General features: G+C 46.6%; 8 non-coding genes and 1 pseudogene across 8 annotated transcripts; all 9 read right to left on the bottom strand.

Moving 5' to 3' along the window:
• Window positions 1–562: 562 nt before the first annotated feature.
• On the bottom strand, window positions 563–753 carry LOC142274428 (U2 spliceosomal RNA). Its single transcript, XR_012738740.1, has one exon. It is a non-coding gene; the product is annotated as a U2 spliceosomal RNA (small nuclear RNA).
• A 1387-nt stretch (window positions 754–2140) lies between these two features.
• LOC142274471 (U2 spliceosomal RNA) lies at window positions 2141–2336 on the bottom strand. The gene has a single exon (XR_012738775.1). It is a non-coding gene; the product is annotated as a U2 spliceosomal RNA (small nuclear RNA).
• Window positions 2337–3033: 697 nt separating this feature from the next.
• On the bottom strand, window positions 3034–3175 carry LOC142274482 (U2 spliceosomal RNA; annotated as a pseudogene).
• A 1387-nt stretch (window positions 3176–4562) lies between these two features.
• On the bottom strand, window positions 4563–4753 carry LOC142274429 (U2 spliceosomal RNA). The gene has a single exon (XR_012738741.1). It is a non-coding gene; the product is annotated as a U2 spliceosomal RNA (small nuclear RNA).
• A 1387-nt stretch (window positions 4754–6140) lies between these two features.
• LOC142274430 (U2 spliceosomal RNA) lies at window positions 6141–6331 on the bottom strand. Its single transcript, XR_012738742.1, has one exon. It is a non-coding gene; the product is annotated as a U2 spliceosomal RNA (small nuclear RNA).
• Window positions 6332–7718: 1387 nt separating this feature from the next.
• Window positions 7719–7909, bottom strand: LOC142274432 (U2 spliceosomal RNA). Its single transcript, XR_012738744.1, has one exon. It is a non-coding gene; the product is annotated as a U2 spliceosomal RNA (small nuclear RNA).
• A 1387-nt stretch (window positions 7910–9296) lies between these two features.
• Window positions 9297–9487, bottom strand: LOC142274434 (U2 spliceosomal RNA). The gene has a single exon (XR_012738745.1). It is a non-coding gene; the product is annotated as a U2 spliceosomal RNA (small nuclear RNA).
• A 1387-nt stretch (window positions 9488–10874) lies between these two features.
• LOC142274435 (U2 spliceosomal RNA) lies at window positions 10875–11065 on the bottom strand. Its single transcript, XR_012738746.1, has one exon. It is a non-coding gene; the product is annotated as a U2 spliceosomal RNA (small nuclear RNA).
• Window positions 11066–12451: 1386 nt separating this feature from the next.
• LOC142274436 (U2 spliceosomal RNA) lies at window positions 12452–12642 on the bottom strand. The gene has a single exon (XR_012738747.1). It is a non-coding gene; the product is annotated as a U2 spliceosomal RNA (small nuclear RNA).
• Between the last annotated feature and the right edge of the window lie 1242 nt (window positions 12643–13884).

Consider the following 13884-nt stretch of genomic DNA (forward strand, 5'->3'; position numbering starts at 1 on the left):
TTCATCACCCATGACTGTCCCCAATTGAGCTCAGAAGCTCAATGTCTATCATGACCTCTCTTTTAGAATGTCCAAGAGCAAGCAAACTATTCCTCCAGGAGAGGGCGCCAACAGACTACTAAAGAGATCATCATTACTCAAAGAAAACCCCAAAAACCAATGCATGATAGGAATAAACAGGTAACTTTCTTTGGAGTGGAAGCGGAGAGATCGCACCAGATGCCAATTCTAGATCTTATCACACCTGTGGTCACTGCAGCAGCAGGTGAATCCACTTTGTCCAAAAGGGATCTATTCCATTCAATTGCAAATGATCTAGATAAGACAGAGAACTGCAGCACGGGGACATAGCCGAGTTGGTCAGGTTGAGTGGTGATGAGTTTGCTATTTGGATGAATAAAGAAAGTCAAAAGTGTGAAAGATAAAAAACAAAAGGAGGAAGTGTGAAAAGTGAATGGGCCAAATTGAGGTGCATATGAAGACGTATGCTTTCTTCCAATTCATTAAATCGGGCTAATATGAATCAGGTGAATTGAGTTCTGCTTTTGGAAACTGGGTTAAGAAGGGGTGCACCGTTCCTGGAGGTACTGCAATACCAGGTCAATGCGTGGAGTGGACAGAGCAAGCTCTTTTTCCATCTCCCTGTTCTAAAAATCCATTTAATATATGGTCCCCAGATAGGGGACGTATCAGATATTAAACTGATAAGAACAGATACTACACTTGATCTTAGCCAAAAGGCCGAGAAGCGATAACCAGAATTGGTTTGGGCCTCGAGTGGCACCCTGGCCTATGCCGGACACATCTTAGGGAGAGAGAGCGAGAGGGAGACAAACCCACGCCTACACAAGACATTTTGTCACCCAAGCCAACCCTTGAAAAGGCTGCTTTGCAGAGCAAAAACAAGAAGAATGGTGCGTTTTGCAGCCGCCGCCCACTGCAATGAATCTGAATAACTCCTCCTTTAGGGCGCAAGCAACTCCCCTCCCCCTTGCAGTCTTTCCAATTCACGATACAAAAAGACGGACAGGACAGGTTGCCTGACTTTCCGTCACTGCCACCCTTTGCCATCCTTACCCGTAGAAAGCCCTTTCATCATCCCCAAACCCTAATCTTTTCCCTTTCCTTCCCAGCCCCCAAACCCTGCCCTCTGTACCTTTCTCACCACCCGCTTCCCTTCTCCTGTCATCCCCCTACCACCCGGGAAAAAAAGAGATTGCCCCCTCCTTCCACTAGCCCACCCTCCCACCCAAAGAACAACTTCTTCTGCGCAGCTTGTTTTCTAGGCAGCAGCGCTATTGTGATGTCATCGGGGGGCATTGTGACAAGCCGCCAGTGTTCCGTCTCTTCATGTTGTGCACAGTTCAAACGGAAAATACATCAACAGGCAGACTACAGAAAAGCTTACTATCAAAGGTTAGAGGGGGGCTTTCTCAGAGGGCTTTTTACAGTTTTTCTATTCCCAATTAGCCGTTTAAGTGTACTTATTGAAAGTAGTAATTCTTTCATAGGCCGCCCTTTCTTAGTATTTGACGTTCCTTATATTGCGGTATGAGGCTTCGCAGTAGGTTGCAAACATTCATCACCCATGACTGTCCCCAATTGAGCTCAGAAGCTCAATGTCTATCATGACCTCTCTTTTAGAATGTCCAAGAGCAAGCAAACTATTCCTCCAGGAGAGGGCGCCAACAGACTACTAAAGAGATCATCATTACTCAAAGAAAACCCCAAAAACCAATGCATGATAGGAATAAACAGGTAACTTTCTTTGGAGTGGAAGCGGAGAGATCGCACCAGATGCCAATTCTAGATCTTATCACACCTGTGGTCACTGCAGCAGCAGGTGAATCCACTTTGTCCAAAAGGGATCTATTCCATTCAATTGCAAATGATCTAGATAAGACAGAGAACTGCAGCACGGGGACATAGCCGAGTTGGTCAGGTTGAGTGGTGATGAGTTTGCTATTTGGATGAATAAAGAAAGTCAAAAGTGTGAAAGATAAAAAACAAAAGGAGGAAGTGTGAAAAGTGAATGGGCCAAATTGAGGTGCATATGAAGACGTATGCTTTCTTCCAATTCATTAAATCGGGCTAATATGAATCAGGTGAATTGAGTTCTGCTTTTGGAAACTGGGTTAAGAAGGGGTGCACCGTTCCTGGAGGTACTGCAATACCAGGTCAATGCGTGGAGTGGACAGAGCAAGCTCTTTTTCCATCTCCCTGTTCTAAAAATCCATTTAATATATGGTCCCCAGATAGGGGACGTATCAGATATTAAACTGATAAGAACAGATTTTTGATTTAATGAAGCTTTCCAAAGCACCGCAAAAATGCATGACCGAAGTCACACCAAAAACAGTGCAAAGGCTAGGATTCGTGTGGACCCCTCCGTGAGAAGAGGATCCCCAAAAATCAACCCCGTCCCTCCGAGCCAGAAGGCCACAGCGAGGGTCAGGGATCTTCGGTGCTCCCCCAAGCCGAAGCCTGGTTGAGCCTTGTTGTTGCTCCCAGCGTCCACCGAGGCATCTTACCCAAGTGGAGTAGGGAGCTACTAGTCGTTGGTTTCGCAGCCGAGACTGCCCGGACCGTCAACCGGTGTTGGTTTCTCAGCCCAAGGCTGACCGGACCTCCAACCGGGTGTTGGTTTCTCAGCCCAAGGCTGACCGGACCTCCAACCGGGTGTTGGTTTCTCAGCCCAAGGCTAACCGGACCTCCAACCGGGTGTTGGTTTCTCAGCCAAAGCTGACCCGGACCTCCAACCGGGTGTTGGTTTCTCAGCCCAAAGCTGACCGGACTTCCGACCGGGATTATAAAAATTTCCCTTCTTAGCCAGAAGGCCAGGATAGGGCAATATGCTTGGAAAGTATGAATAGGCAAGGCGCGGCGTGCGACAGAGTCTGAGGCTTACCAGGGTCCCAACCTAGCAAGTTCAGACTCCCTCCAGGGTGTCCATTCCTGGGGCACATTGCACCATAACCCCCACACTTACTCAGTCTAATAGCCTCAATCCTGGTAGGGCCATGGTTTCCTCTAGATGGATATACTATCCTCCCAAAGTACTAACAAGTGCAACCTTCCAGTGTGCATTGCATCATTGTACTAAGGTGGCCGGAGCCTTAAACCACCTTTTCGAACGATACTACACTTGATCTTAGCCAAAAGGCCGAGAAGCGATAACCAGAATTGGTTTGGGCCTCGAGTGGCACCCTGGCCTATGCCGGACACATCTTAGGGAGAGAGAGCGAGAGGGAGACAAACCCACGCCTACACAAGACATTTTGTCACCCAAGCCAACCCTTGAAAAGGCTGCTTTGCAGAGCAAAAACAAGAAGAATGGTGCGTTTTGCAGCCGCCGCCCACTGCAATGAATCTGAATAACTCCTCCTTTAGGGCGCAAGCAACTCCCCTCCCCCTTGCAGTCTTTCCAATTCACGATACAAAAAGACGGACAGGACAGGTTGCCTGACTTTCCGTCACTGCCACCCTTTGCCATCCTTACCCGTAGAAAGCCCTTTCATCATCCCCAAACCCTAATCTTTTCCCTTTCCTTCCCAGCCCCCAAACCCTGCCCTCTGTACCTTTCTCACCACCCGCTTCCCTTCTCCTGTCATCCCCCTACCACCCGGGAAAAAAAGAGATTGCCCCCTCCTTCCACTAGCCCACCCTCCCACCCAAAGAACAACTTCTTCTGCGCAGCTTGTTTTCTAGGCAGCAGCGCTATTGTGATGTCATCGGGGGGCATTGTGACAAGCCGCCAGTGTTCCGTCTCTTCATGTTGTGCACAGTTCAAACGGAAAATACATCAACAGGCAGACTACAGAAAAGCTTACTATCAAAGGTTAGAGGGGGGCTTTCTCAGAGGGCTTTTTACAGTTTTTCTATTCCCAATTAGCCGTTTAAGTGTACTTATTGAAAGTAGTAATTCTTTCATAGGCCGCCCTTTCTTAGTATTTGACGTTCCTTATATTGCGGTATGAGGCTTCGCAGTAGGTTGCAAACATTCATCACCCATGACTGTCCCCAATTGAGCTCAGAAGCTCAATGTCTATCATGACCTCTCTTTTAGAATGTCCAAGAGCAAGCAAACTATTCCTCCAGGAGAGGGCGCCAACAGACTACTAAAGAGATCATCATTACTCAAAGAAAACCCCAAAAACCAATGCATGATAGGAATAAACAGGTAACTTTCTTTGGAGTGGAAGCGGAGAGATCGCACCAGATGCCAATTCTAGATCTTATCACACCTGTGGTCACTGCAGCAGCAGGTGAATCCACTTTGTCCAAAAGGGATCTATTCCATTCAATTGCAAATGATCTAGATAAGACAGAGAACTGCAGCACGGGGACATAGCCGAGTTGGTCAGGTTGAGTGGTGATGAGTTTGCTATTTGGATGAATAAAGAAAGTCAAAAGTGTGAAAGATAAAAAACAAAAGGAGGAAGTGTGAAAAGTGAATGGGCCAAATTGAGGTGCATATGAAGACGTATGCTTTCTTCCAATTCATTAAATCGGGCTAATATGAATCAGGTGAATTGAGTTCTGCTTTTGGAAACTGGGTTAAGAAGGGGTGCACCGTTCCTGGAGGTACTGCAATACCAGGTCAATGCGTGGAGTGGACAGAGCAAGCTCTTTTTCCATCTCCCTGTTCTAAAAATCCATTTAATATATGGTCCCCAGATAGGGGACGTATCAGATATTAAACTGATAAGAACAGATACTACACTTGATCTTAGCCAAAAGGCCGAGAAGCGATAACCAGAATTGGTTTGGGCCTCGAGTGGCACCCTGGCCTATGCCGGACACATCTTAGGGAGAGAGAGCGAGAGGGAGACAAACCCACGCCTACACAAGACATTTTGTCACCCAAGCCAACCCTTGAAAAGGCTGCTTTGCAGAGCAAAAACAAGAAGAATGGTGCGTTTTGCAGCCGCCGCCCACTGCAATGAATCTGAATAACTCCTCCTTTAGGGCGCAAGCAACTCCCCTCCCCCTTGCAGTCTTTCCAATTCACGATACAAAAAGACGGACAGGACAGGTTGCCTGACTTTCCGTCACTGCCACCCTTTGCCATCCTTACCCGTAGAAAGCCCTTTCATCATCCCCAAACCCTAATCTTTTCCCTTTCCTTCCCAGCCCCCAAACCCTGCCCTCTGTACCTTTCTCACCACCCGCTTCCCTTCTCCTGTCATCCCCCTACCACCCGGGAAAAAAAGAGATTGCCCCCTCCTTCAACTAGCCCACCCTCCCACCCAAAGAACAACTTCTTCTGCGCAGCTTGTTTTCTAGGCAGCAGCGCTATTGTGATGTCATCGGGGGGCATTGTGACAAGCCGCCAGTGTTCCGTCTCTTCATGTTGTGCACAGTTCAAACGGAAAATACATCAACAGGCAGACTACAGAAAAGCTTACTATCAAAGGTTAGAGGGGGGCTTTCTCAGAGGGCTTTTTACAGTTTTTCTATTCCCAATTAGCCGTTTAAGTGTACTTATTGAAAGTAGTAATTCTTTCATAGGCCGCCCTTTCTTAGTATTTGACGTTCCTTATATTGCGGTATGAGGCTTCGCAGTAGGTTGCAAACATTCATCACCCATGACTGTCCCCAATTGAGCTCAGAAGCTCAATGTCTATCATGACCTCTCTTTTAGAATGTCCAAGAGCAAGCAAACTATTCCTCCAGGAGAGGGCGCCAACAGACTACTAAAGAGATCATCATTACTCAAAGAAAACCCCAAAAACCAATGCATGATAGGAATAAACAGGTAACTTTCTTTGGAGTGGAAGCGGAGAGATCGCACCAGATGCCAATTCTAGATCTTATCACACCTGTGGTCACTGCAGCAGCAGGTGAATCCACTTTGTCCAAAAGGGATCTATTCCATTCAATTGCAAATGATCTAGATAAGACAGAGAACTGCAGCACGGGGACATAGCCGAGTTGGTCAGGTTGAGTGGTGATGAGTTTGCTATTTGGATGAATAAAGAAAGTCAAAAGTGTGAAAGATAAAAAACAAAAGGAGGAAGTGTGAAAAGTGAATGGGCCAAATTGAGGTGCATATGAAGACGTATGCTTTCTTCCAATTCATTAAATCGGGCTAATATGAATCAGGTGAATTGAGTTCTGCTTTTGGAAACTGGGTTAAGAAGGGGTGCACCGTTCCTGGAGGTACTGCAATACCAGGTCAATGCGTGGAGTGGACAGAGCAAGCTCTTTTTCCATCTCCCTGTTCTAAAAATCCATTTAATATATGGTCCCCAGATAGGGGACGTATCAGATATTAAACTGATAAGAACAGATACTACACTTGATCTTAGCCAAAAGGCCGAGAAGCGATAACCAGAATTGGTTTGGGCCTCGAGTGGCACCCTGGCCTATGCCGGACACATCTTAGGGAGAGAGAGCGAGAGGGAGACAAACCCACGCCTACACAAGACATTTTGTCACCCAAGCCAACCCTTGAAAAGGCTGCTTTGCAGAGCAAAAACAAGAAGAATGGTGCATTTTGCAGCCGCCGCCCACTGCAATGAATCTGAATAACTCCTCCTTTAGGGCGCAAGCAACTCCCCTCCCCCTTGCAGTCTTTCCAATTCACGATACAAAAAGACGGACAGGACAGGTTGCCTGACTTTCCGTCACTGCCACCCTTTGCCATCCTTACCCGTAGAAAGCCCTTTCATCATCCCCAAACCCTAATCTTTTCCCTTTCCTTCCCAGCCCCCAAACCCTGCCCTCTGTACCTTTCTCACCACCCGCTTCCCTTCTCCTGTCATCCCCCTACCACCCGGGAAAAAAAGAGATTGCCCCCTCCTTCCACTAGCCCACCCTCCCACCCAAAGAACAACTTCTTCTGCGCAGCTTGTTTTCTAGGCAGCAGCGCTATTGTGATGTCATCGGGGGGCATTGTGACAAGCCGCCAGTGTTCCGTCTCTTCATGTTGTGCACAGTTCAAACGGAAAATACATCAACAGGCAGACTACAGAAAAGCTTACTATCAAAGGTTAGAGGGGGGCTTTCTCAGAGGGCTTTTTACAGTTTTTCTATTCCCAATTAGCCGTTTAAGTGTACTTATTGAAAGTAGTAATTCTTTCATAGGCCGCCCTTTCTTAGTATTTGACGTTCCTTATATTGCGGTATGAGGCTTCGCAGTAGGTTGCAAACATTCATCACCCATGACTGTCCCCAATTGAGCTCAGAAGCTCAATGTCTATCATGACCTCTCTTTTAGAATGTCCAAGAGCAAGCAAACTATTCCTCCAGGAGAGGGCGCCAACAGACTACTAAAGAGATCATCATTACTCAAAGAAAACCCCAAAAACCAATGCATGATAGGAATAAACAGGTAACTTTCTTTGGAGTGGAAGCGGAGAGATCGCACCAGATGCCAATTCTAGATCTTATCACACCTGTGGTCACTGCAGCAGCAGGTGAATCCACTTTGTCCAAAAGGGATCTATTCCATTCAATTGCAAATGATCTAGATAAGACAGAGAACTGCAGCACGGGGACATAGCCGAGTTGGTCAGGTTGAGTGGTGATGAGTTTGCTATTTGGATGAATAAAGAAAGTCAAAAGTGTGAAAGATAAAAAACAAAAGGAGGAAGTGTGAAAAGTGAATGGGCCAAATTGAGGTGCATATGAAGACGTATGCTTTCTTCCAATTCATTAAATCGGGCTAATATGAATCAGGTGAATTGAGTTCTGCTTTTGGAAACTGGGTTAAGAAGGGGTGCACCGTTCCTGGAGGTACTGCAATACCAGGTCAATGCGTGGAGTGGACAGAGCAAGCTCTTTTTCCATCTCCCTGTTCTAAAAATCCATTTAATATATGGTCCCCAGATAGGGGACGTATCAGATATTAAACTGATAAGAACAGATACTACACTTGATCTTAGCCAAAAGGCCGAGAAGCGATAACCAGAATTGGTTTGGGCCTCGAGTGGCACCCTGGCCTATGCCGGACACATCTTAGGGAGAGAGAGCGAGAGGGAGACAAACCCACGCCTACACAAGACATTTTGTCACCCAAGCCAACCCTTGAAAAGGCTGCTTTGCAGAGCAAAAACAAGAAGAATGGTGCGTTTTGCAGCCGCCGCCCACTGCAATGAATCTGAATAACTCCTCCTTTAAGGCGCAAGCAACTCCCCTCCCCCTTGCAGTCTTTCCAATTCACGATACAAAAAGACGGACAGGACAGGTTGCCTGACTTTCCGTCACTGCCACCCTTTGCCATCCTTACCCGTAGAAAGCCCTTTCATCATCCCCAAACCCTAATCTTTTCCCTTTCCTTCCCAGCCCCCAAACCCTGCCCTCTGTACCTTTCTCACCACCCGCTTCCCTTCTCCTGTCATCCCCCTACCACCCGGGAAAAAAAGAGATTGCCCCCTCCTTCCACTAGCCCACCCTCCCACCCAAAGAACAACTTCTTCTGCGCAGCTTGTTTTCTAGGCAGCAGCGCTATTGTGATGTCATCGGGGGGCATTGTGACAAGCCGCCAGTGTTCCGTCTCTTCATGTTGTGCACAGTTCAAACGGAAAATACATCAACAGGCAGACTACAGAAAAGCTTACTATCAAAGGTTAGAGGGGGGCTTTCTCAGAGGGCTTTTTACAGTTTTTCTATTCCCAATTAGCCGTTTAAGTGTACTTATTGAAAGTAGTAATTCTTTCATAGGCCGCCCTTTCTTAGTATTTGACGTTCCTTATATTGCGGTATGAGGCTTCGCAGTAGGTTGCAAACATTCATCACCCATGACTGTCCCCAATTGAGCTCAGAAGCTCAATGTCTATCATGACCTCTCTTTTAGAATGTCCAAGAGCAAGCAAACTATTCCTCCAGGAGAGGGCGCCAACAGACTACTAAAGAGATCATCATTACTCAAAGAAAACCCCAAAAACCAATGCATGATAGGAATAAACAGGTAACTTTCTTTGGAGTGGAAGCGGAGAGATCGCACCAGATGCCAATTCTAGATCTTATCACACCTGTGGTCACTGCAGCAGCAGGTGAATCCACTTTGTCCAAAAGGGATCTATTCCATTCAATTGCAAATGATCTAGATAAGACAGAGAACTGCAGCACGGGGACATAGCCGAGTTGGTCAGGTTGAGTGGTGATGAGTTTGCTATTTGGATGAATAAAGAAAGTCAAAAGTGTGAAAGATAAAAAACAAAAGGAGGAAGTGTGAAAAGTGAATGGGCCAAATTGAGGTGCATATGAAGACGTATGCTTTCTTCCAATTCATTAAATCGGGCTAATATGAATCAGGTGAATTGAGTTCTGCTTTTGGAAACTGGGTTAAGAAGGGGTGCACCGTTCCTGGAGGTACTGCAATACCAGGTCAATGCGTGGAGTGGACAGAGCAAGCTCTTTTTCCATCTCCCTGTTCTAAAAATCCATTTAATATATGGTCCCCAGATAGGGGACGTATCAGATATTAAACTGATAAGAACAGATACTACACTTGATCTTAGCCAAAAGGCCGAGAAGCGATAACCAGAATTGGTTTGGGCCTCGAGTGGCACCCTGGCCTATGCCGGACACATCTTAGGGAGAGAGAGCGAGAGGGAGACAAACCCACGCCTACACAAGACATTTTGTCACCCAAGCCAACCCTTGAAAAGGCTGCTTTGCAGAGCAAAAACAAGAAGAATGGTGCGTTTTGCAGCCGCCGCCCACTGCAATGAATCTGAATAACTCCTCCTTTAGGGCGCAAGCAACTCCCCTCCCCCTTGCAGTCTTTCCAATTCACGATACAAAAAGACGGACAGGACAGGTTGCCTGACTTTCCGTCACTGCCACCCTTTGCCATCCTTACCCGTAGAAAGCCCTTTCATCATCCCCAAACCCTAATCTTTTCCCTTTCCTTCCCAGCCCCCAAACCCTGCCCTCTGTACCTTTCTCACCACCCGCTTCCCTTCTCCTGTCATCCCCCTACCACCCGGGAAAAAAAGAGATTGCCCCCTCCTTCCACTAGCCCACCCTCCCACCCAAAGAACAACTTCTTCTGCGCAGCTTGTTTTCTAGGCAGCAGCGCTATTGTGATGTCATCGGGGGGCATTGTGACAAGCCGCCAGTGTTCCGTCTCTTCATGTTGTGCACAGTTCAAACGGAAAATACATCAACAGGCAGACTACAGAAAAGCTTACTATCAAAGGTTAGAGGGGGGCTTTCTCAGAGGGCTTTTTACAGTTTTTCTATTCCCAATTAGCCGTTTAAGTGTACTTATTGAAAGTAGTAATTCTTTCATAGGCCGCCCTTTCTTAGTATTTGACGTTCCTTATATTGCGGTATGAGGCTTCGCAGTAGGTTGCAAACATTCATCACCCATGACTGTCCCCAATTGAGCTCAGAAGCTCAATGTCTATCATGACCTCTCTTTTAGAATGTCCAAGAGCAAGCAAACTATTCCTCCAGGAGAGGGCGCCAACAGACTACTAAAGAGATCATCATTACTCAAAGAAAACCCCAAAAACCAATGCATGATAGGAATAAACAGGTAACTTTCTTTGGAGTGGAAGCGGAGAGATCGCACCAGATGCCAATTCTAGATCTTATCACACCTGTGGTCACTGCAGCAGCAGGTGAATCCACTTTGTCCAAAAGGGATCTATTCCATTCAATTGCAAATGATCTAGATAAGACAGAGAACTGCAGCACGGGGACATAGCCGAGTTGGTCAGGTTGAGTGGTGATGAGTTTGCTATTTGGATGAATAAAGAAAGTCAAAAGTGTGAAAGATAAAAAACAAAAGGAGGAAGTGTGAAAAGTGAATGGGCCAAATTGAGGTGCATATGAAGACGTATGCTTTCTTCCAATTCATTAAATCGGGCTAATATGAATCAGGTGAATTGAGTTCTGCTTTTGGAAACTGGGTTAAGAAGGGGTGCACCGTTCCTGGAGGTACTGCAATACCAGGTCAATGCGTGGAGTGGACAGAGCAAGCTCTTTTTCCATCTCCCTGTTCTAAAAATCCATTTAATATATGGTCCCCAGATAGGGGACGTATCAGATATTAAACTGATAAGAACAGATACTACACTTGATCTTAGCCAAAAGGCCGAGAAGCGATAACCAGAATTGGTTTGGGCCTCGAGTGGCACCCTGGCCTATGCCGGACACATCTTAGGGAGAGAGAGCGAGAGGGAGACAAACCCACGCCTACACAAGACATTTTGTCACCCAAGCCAACCCTTGAAAAGGCTGCTTTGCAGAGCAAAAACAAGAAGAATGGTGCGTTTTGCAGCCGCCGCCCACTGCAATGAATCTGAATAACTCCTCCTTTAGGGCGCAAGCAACTCCCCTCCCCCTTGCAGTCTTTCCAATTCACGATACAAAAAGACGGACAGGACAGGTTGCCTGACTTTCCGTCACTGCCACCCTTTGCCATCCTTACCCGTAGAAAGCCCTTTCATCATCCCCAAACCCTAATCTTTTCCCTTTCCTTCCCAGCCCCCAAACCTGCCCTCTGTACCTTTCTCACCACCCGCTTCCCTTCTCCTGTCATCCCCCTACCACCCGGGAAAAAAAGAGATTGCCCCCTCCTTCCACTAGCCCACCCTCCCACCCAAAGAACAACTTCTTCTGCGCAGCTTGTTTTCTAGGCAGCAGCGCTATTGTGATGTCATCGGGGGGCATTGTGACAAGCCGCCAGTGTTCCGTCTCTTCATGTTGTGCACAGTTCAAACGGAAAATACATCAACAGGCAGACTACAGAAAAGCTTACTATCAAAGGTTAGAGGGGGGCTTTCTCAGAGGGCTTTTTACAGTTTTTCTATTCCCAATTAGCCGTTTAAGTGTACTTATTGAAAGTAGTAATTCTTTCATAGGCCGCCCTTTCTTAGTATTTGACGTTCCTTATATTGCGGTATGAGGCTTCGCAGTAGGTTGCAAACATTCATCACCCATGACTGTCCCCAATTGAGCTCAGAAGCTCAATGTCTATCATGACCTCTCTTTTAGAATGTCCAAGAGCAAGCAAACTATTCCTCCAGGAGAGGGCGCCAACAGACTACTAAAGAGATCATCATTACTCAAAGAAAACCCCAAAAACCAATGCATGATAGGAATAAACAGGTAACTTTCTTTGGAGTGGAAGCGGAGAGATCGCACCAGATGCCAATTCTAGATCTTATCACACCTGTGGTCACTGCAGCAGCAGGTGAATCCACTTTGTCCAAAAGGGATCTATTCCATTCAATTGCAAATGATCTAGATAAGACAGAGAACTGCAGCACGGGGACATAGCCGAGTTGGTCAGGTTGAGTGGTGATGAGTTTGCTATTTGGATGAATAAAGAAAGTCAAAAGTGTGAAAGATAAAAAACAAAAGGAGGAAGTGTGAAAAGTGAATGGGCCAAATTGAGGTGCATATGAAGACGTATGCTTTCTTCCAATTCATTAAATCGGGCTAATATGAATCAGGTGAATTGAGTTCTGCTTTTGGAAACTGGGTTAAGAAGGGGTGCACCGTTCCTGGAGGTACTGCAATACCAGGTCAATGCGTGGAGTGGACAGAGCAAGCTCTTTTTCCATCTCCCTGTTCTAAAAATCCATTTAATATATGGTCCCCAGATAGGGGACGTATCAGATATTAAACTGATAAGAACAGATACTACACTTGATCTTAGCCAAAAGGCCGAGAAGCGATAACCAGAATTGGTTTGGGCCTCGAGTGGCACCCTGGCCTATGCCGGACACATCTTAGGGAGAGAGAGCGAGAGGGAGACAAACCCACGCCTACACAAGACATTTTGTCACCCAAGCCAACCCTTGAAAAGGCTGCTTTGCAGAGCAAAAACAAGAAGAATGGTGCGTTTTGCAGCCGCCGCCCACTGCAATGAATCTGAATAACTCCTCCTTTAGGGCGCAAGCAACTCCCCTCCCCCTTGCAGTCTTTCCAATTCACGATACAAAAAGACGGACAGGACAGGTTGCCTGACTTTCCGTCACTGCCACCCTTTGCCATCCTTACCCGTAGAAAGCCCTTTCATCATCCCCAAACCCTAATCTTTTCCCTTTCCTTCCCAGCCCCCAAACCCTGCCCTCTGTACCTTTCTCACCACCCGCTTCCCTTCTCCTGTCATCCCCCTACCACCCGGGAAAAAAAGAGATTGCCCCCTCCTTCCACTAGCCCACCCTCCCACCCAAAGAACAACTTCTTCTGCGCAGCTTGTTTTCTAGGCAGCAGCGCTATTGTGATGTCATCGGGGGGCATTGTGACAAGCCGCCAGTGTTCCGTCTCTTCATGTTGTGCACAGTTCAAACGGAAAATACATCAACAGGCAGACTACAGAAAAGCTTACTATCAAAGGTTAGAGGGGGGCTTTCTCAGAGGGCTTTTTACAGTTTTTCTATTCCCAATTAGCCGTTTAAGTGTACTTATTGAAAGTAGTAATTCTTTCATAGGCCGCCCTTTCTTAGTATTTGACGTTCCTTATATTGCGGTATGAGGCTTCGCAGTAGGTTGCAAACATTCATCACCCATGACTGTCCCCAATTGAGCTCAGAAGCTCAATGTCTATCATGACCTCTCTTTTAGAATGTCCAAGAGCAAGCAAACTATTCCTCCAGGAGAGGGCGCCAACAGACTACTAAAGAGATCATCATTACTCAAAGAAAACCCCAAAAACCAATGCATGATAGGAATAAACAGGTAACTTTCTTTGGAGTGGAAGCGGAGAGATCGCACCAGATGCCAATTCTAGATCTTATCACACCTGTGGTCACTGCAGCAGCAGGTGAATCCACTTTGTCCAAAAGGGATCTATTCCATTCAATTGCAAATGATCTAGATAAGACAGAGAACTGCAGCACGGGGACATAGCCGAGTTGGTCAGGTTGAGTGGTGATGAGTTTGCTATTTGGATGAATAAAGAAAGTCAAAAGTGTG

Source organism: Anomaloglossus baeobatrachus, unplaced genomic scaffold (assembly GCF_048569485.1).
Source record: "Anomaloglossus baeobatrachus isolate aAnoBae1 unplaced genomic scaffold, aAnoBae1.hap1 Scaffold_373, whole genome shotgun sequence".
NCBI lineage: Eukaryota > Metazoa > Chordata > Amphibia > Anura > Aromobatidae > Anomaloglossus > Anomaloglossus baeobatrachus.